A 6,459-nucleotide genomic window follows, 5' to 3' on the forward strand; every position below is an offset into this window, starting at 1 on the left:
TTTTTCCCACACATATAATTTCTTTACCTAATATAACAATTTAGTTACTGTATTTTGAAAATGCAGGATACTGTTTATCTTTCCCCTTAGGTTCATGCCATTCTAGGACCATTGCTTACGAGACTTAAAGAGAAAGAAAAAAATCATTGCTGTCGTAGTGACTTATTTTTATTTAGTAAATGTAATTGCTCCTCTGTGAAGCATTGATTAAACTTTAGAACTTAAAAGGTCAGATGTAGATTTATGCAAGGTAAGACCACATCTTACTTACCAGCTCCTTTAAAAATGACATTGCTACCTACCTTGTCCTTCTTTGTGCCCCTAAAATGATCTCTTTGGGATTTATAACAACCAACTAGAAATGTATATCCCAGAGTCCATGAAAGTCTCACTCATCTGGAGCAGTTAGTTGTTCATTACACACACCCCACCCCAATAATTAACTAATGAGAGATGGAATTTTTACTTAAATTTTGATGATTGTGGGAAGTGGGAAAGAGGCTTCACATCAAATACCACAAAGTAAAAATCAAATTCCTCTGCATTAGTTATCTATTGCTGTGTAACAAATTACTCCAAAACCCTATTAGCTTAAAAAATGAACTTTTATTTTCTCCTAGTTTTTATGGGTCAGAATCCGGATACAACTCAGTTGGATGCCTCTATTTCAAGGTCTCTCACAAGGCTGGAATCAAGGTGTTTGGGCTGCAGTCATCTCGAAGCTCGACTGGAAAAGGATCTGCTTCTGAGCTCACTCACGTAGTTGTTGGCAGGTTCTCGCTGACTACTGGCCAGACACATCAGTTCTGTGTCATCTACGTCTCTCCATAGGACTGTTTACAACATGGCAGCTGGCTTCCCTGAGACCAAGAGAAGACAGAGAGAGACAGAGGGCGGGGGGGAGAGAGAGAGAAGTAAAAAGGGAAGGCACAGTCTTTGAATAATATAATCTTGGTCACTCTATTGTAGTCTAGCTGTTAGAAGTGAGTCACTAAAATAAGCCCACCCTCAAGGGGAAGGGATGACACAAGTGTGTGAATACCAGGAGGCTGAGATCGTTTGGGTTCATCTTAGGCTACTCACAACCCATTTGTCATTTCTATTCTCTACCCATCCCATCTCCACTCACTCAAGGTTCCTACTTTCAGCTACTCATGGTATATCTCTCATTCTTTTTCTTCTTCCCAGGCAGACTAAAATGTTCTCTATTTTCCATTGCAGTGTTTCTCCTCAGTTTGAACACCCCATTTAACAACAGCAATGAAACACATTAGTTTGGCAGAATGTAGACATCATTGTTTCTTAAATATGTCCCTTGAAGGGTCTCAGTAGAATAAATGGAACCATGTAAACTTGCTATAATGTTACACTTAGAATTAATTATTTCACACAACTATATTGCAATTAAAACTTTTATTACTATACCATATTTTAATAGTTTCAATAATTAAATCTTTTAGGAAAAACTCTATGTTCAAATGAATTTATGTTATCATTTATAGTGAGGCTTTTCTTTAATGAGCTGTGATTCTCAAAAGAATTTTCTTTTATTAAGTTGTATTTTATTCATACAAAAATGTATGTTTGTTTGTTTCCACAGTCTCTTCTGAATCCTCTCCACATGCCCTAGTACTAGTTCAATTACAGTGAAAAGGGACACAAAGCTTTTGACATTTGGACCAAGAACAATGTTGGTTATTAAACTCAGTCTTACCTTGGAACAAGCTGCCTCCTCAGAAAACATTTTATTATATTTTCCTTCTCTGCAGAGTCAATGACAAATAACGCTATATAGCCTTGAGTGTTTAATGAACAAATGATATAAGAAGGCCTTTGAAGAGGTTTCATAGCTTAGTGGCTTCTTTCCCTTCACTCTTGACATTGTGAATTGTTTGTACTAAGTTAAATTTAAGCCCTTTCCTGGGCTCGTCCAAAAATTTCAGAGGGAATAAACTTCATGTAATAACTCTCACATAAGCTCTTAACTATTTTCAACTTTCTTCTCCAAAGTTTAGAAACTGATTTTTTTCTGACCTCTGGAAGCAAAAAGAGAAATCATCTGCAATCAATTAACTATCTTCAATTACCTGACTTGACTATTCCAGGATTCTCTTGTCCAGGAAGATGAAATTTCAAATAAATTCATTGGTTATTTCAAGATCTTTTTGAAATTCCATTTTTCTGAGCATTAGACTACTCAGCCAGCCCTCACGAAAGAACTGAGGACAATAGCTAGCTCAGCCAGGCTCATCAAATTACTGTTTACTTTTCAAGACTTACTTGGAACCCTACCCTCACTGAATCCACAGCCCTATATTATTATGTCATGAATTTTGCCCAATCCCAAATAGACCTTCACAGTTAATGAACTACTTTAAATCAGTATCTAAAAACCTCATAAATATTTTGTCTTTTTCCACTCCCCACCTCCAGACACTAGGAAGACTCTATCAATGAAACACTCTTTCTTAATTTGGGAAGCAATAATCTTATCTACAAGTTAGTTACTTTTTCTTCCTTAGTTGACAAGTTGTTTTGGTGGTCTTTTCAGGAAATGACAGTTGAAAGGAGTAATTAAGATGTGGCTATATAGGGGCAGAATTTATGTTAATCATTGTTTATTCATGTCATGTGAATCCTGTTCTCCTTGGTGAGGGATATGACAATATATTCAAATTGTATCTTCTAAAAGTGATGAAAGAAACATGTCAAGGAAAAGTAAGACAAGTACTTAAAATTCAACAGTAATATTTCAAATTCCCTGAGATGGAATATGAGGCATCTTGGAAGTCAGGCAAGTAGACACTTGGGGGATAAGGGGAAAAGCTATGTTGTACGGATGGTCTCCTTTTATCAGTTGTGTGAGGACAAAGTAACATATTATTCAGAGTCAATTTAAGAGAGAGCTTCTGCATACATGCAAATTGTATGGTCTGAAACTAGGATATTTGCTTTGCAGATAACACTGCATTGAGTATGAATATGAATGATCATAACTGCAAGGAAGCTCACCAAAGCATTTGCTGTCATGAAACTTTGACATGAAACATATCATAAAAATACCACATTGGTTGTATTTATGTATTAAAAAAATCAGTGTGGATATGATATACTGTTCCTTTAAGCACTACTATTAAGCATAAACTCCCTTCCAGAAATAGATATGCATTTTCATTGTAGTAGCATCTCTAACAACTCTAATGATCAATTATCTGTCTTGTTCAATTACAAAAGAAAGATATCACCCTTGTCCCTCTCCTGAAGTTGTCCTTGAACACCAGGCTACTGCTCTTCAGAGGTGGTCTTCTTATCTTTGGATACCTGCCACCTTAGTAACCAACACACCAGGTACTCAGCCTTGCAGCATGTTTTTAAACCCAGTGAACTTCATTCGTGTTCAAAATAGAAGAGCATTTGAAGCTCTTTTTATCAAGTGCTTGGCCTCCTTGAGGAGAAAACAGGGCAAAGACAGACTGAATCTCAGGTAACATGAAATGAGGCTATAGGAAGGGAAATAAGGTCTCCCCTCTTAATGTTACAATAAAAGTAAACATGAGTTCATCTTTTTTGTTGCCCACTTTGTTTCCTTTATTATTTTATTTTAATAAAGGAAATACATATAAAAAAGTTATCCACCATTTTATGGTGTTATAGTATTTTAATTCCTACTGTGTCATCAGTTTGTCATTTAGTGACGTTAAGGAAGTTAAAGCACATAACTCCATAAGTGGGTTACCAATACTCTAGCAACTATCTCTATATCAACGTGTATGGATGTATATAAATCTTTTTTATAGAATTATGGCAGACATCTTATCTTACCTATTTGTCATTTTCATTTGGAATAACATAGACTTTTAGTTTTTGATGCCAATCCAGTTCCTAGAGGTATTTGTCAAACCTATTTCCAATTCACATAAGCATAATAAAATGCAATATCCAAATTAAAATATCCATGTCTTCAACTCTCATAAGGTTGAGAGGGAGACTACATATGTCAAAAAATGCATATGAATTTATAGAAGTCGATATTTTAATCTGAAAAAGACTGATTTTAAACTCATTGATTTTAACCTACTTTGTGAATAGTATCCGTAGATATTTTCAAAATGTCATAATAATGCAAAAATCATCTTCAACCTTAACATTTTTTTCCTGATACACACAGAAATTTCTCATTGGTATTTTTCAGATATTCTTAGAGCATCACTAAAACATCCACTTCTAAATGAAAACCAAAATAATGGTTATTTTCTTATTGAAGCCATGTCAATGATCAATTTTCTATTTTTTTTTTTTTTTTTGAGACAGAGTCTTGCTCTGTTCCCCGGGCTAGAGTGCCATGGTGTCAGTCAGCCTAGCTCACAGCAACCTCAAACTCCTGGGCTCAAGTGATCCTTCTGCCTCAGCCTCCCGAGTAGCTGGGACTACAGGCATGTGCCACCATGCCCGGCTAATTTTTTCTATATATATTTTTAGTTGTCCAGCTAATTTCTTTCTATTTTAAGTGACGGGGTCTCACTCTTGCTCAGGCTGGTCTCAAACTCCTGACCTTGAGCGATCCACCCGCCTTGGCCTCCCAGAGTGCTAGGATTACAGGCGTGAGAGTTTTCTATTGTTGAATAATAAATTACCCCAAAACTTAGTAGTTGAAAACCATTCATTTGCACATGGTTCTTCGTTTCAAGCTGGGCTCAAGGGAGTGGTTCTTATGCAGAACTCCCTTGGGTTATCTATACACCTACATTCAGGAAACAAAACAGCTGAGAGCTGATGGGTTCTGAATGATCTCATTCGTATGTCCAGGGCATCAGCAGAGACAGCTGAGAAGAGCTGGAATGACTCTTCATATGAGGAAAGCAGTATCCTAGACGGAAAAAGGAAAAACTGCAAGGCCTCTTGGGCTTATGCACAGAAGTCACATAACTTCATTTCTGTCTTATTGTCTTGCTCAATTTAAATCAGCTCAGGGGGCAGACAAACATATTCTAAGTTTTGATAGAGGAGATTTCAAAAATTTATGGCAGTTTTTAATCCATCACAGTTAGTATCAGCAATATTATATGTAAAATAAGATTCAAAATTCAGTTGAATATTAATAAAAACATGTTTATAAAAACAATATTTCCTCCAAAAGGAAAAATCATAAATAATATAATTTCATTGCTAGTTAAATCCCAAACCCAAACAATAATTATTAGTATTCTAATGAACTTGCAGAATGTCTGAGCAGGTCTTAAATAAATAGGTGTCAGAACAAATATTCAGGAGCTTCTATTAAAAATTTAAGTTGAATGCAACAGCTTTTTTCCAAAGTGTTTAAAAGCAGTGAAGAAGACTATTGACATAGATAACTTATTTTAGAATTTACCAATGTGACAGTCAAGCTGAAATCCAAAAATGTGATACATGAGCATCTCCTCGAATAAAAAACAGAATGCAGAATAATATTTTTTTTGTAAACTTGAAAGATTCACCTCAGCTTTCTCATTTTTTCATTACATTTATCATGTATAGAAAACTTTAAACAATATATTAAACAGGTTATTGTAATTACATATTAAATTCTAAGCAGATTTTATGATTATTGAAAATACTCACCCTTTGAATGTCTATGTGGATTTAAAGCTTTTAAAATGGTCTTGAGAATAATCATGGTTATCTGACTTTGAATCTCTCTAATCTAAAAAGATAGAAAATCATGGATTAAAAAGAAATGCAAATAAAAATGCATTTGACCCTTCATTATTACTATGAACCAGAGAATACCAAGAACTTAAAATTACTTATAAGTAGAGAATAAGCCCCAATTCTAACAGAGCTGTAGCTGAAAATTTTGACCGCTACTGCAATACTATGAGTCCAGGGAATATGAGACTTAGCTACTCCATGCAAAAGAGGAGAGGGGAGTGGATAAATTAGAAAATGTACAGACAAAATCACCCTCAGAGAGGGAATGTCAAACTCTAAGTGTTCAATTTCTGAATTCAGGACTACATTTTGTTAGATAGTTCCAGCTATATAAATATCTCAGAGTATCAATAATGAAGACTGTTGGCTGGGTGTGGTGGCTCATGCCTGTAATCCTAGCATTTGGGGAGACCAAGGCAGGAGGATTGCTTGAGGCCAGGAGTTCGAGACCAGCCTGAGCAAGAGCAAGACCCCTTCTGTACAAAAAATAGAAAAATTAGCTGGGTGTGGTGGTGAGCACCTGTAGTCCCAGCTACTTGGGAGGCTGAGGCAGGGGAATTGCTTGAGCCCAGGAAACTGAGGTTTGGAGGTTGCAGTGAGCTATGATGACCTGACTGCACTCTAGCCAGGGAGACAGAGCAAGACCCTGTCTCAAAAAAAATGCAGATTGTTGAACATTTTTTCATATATATAGAATGTAATGTTCTCAATAATTCTGCCAAATATTATCCCCAATTTATAGATGAGCAAATTAAGGCTGAGAGAGAT

This window comes from Propithecus coquereli, unplaced genomic scaffold (assembly GCF_000956105.1).
Source record: "Propithecus coquereli isolate 6110/MARCELLA unplaced genomic scaffold, Pcoq_1.0 Scaffold70, whole genome shotgun sequence".
Lineage (NCBI taxonomy): Eukaryota > Metazoa > Chordata > Mammalia > Primates > Indriidae > Propithecus > Propithecus coquereli.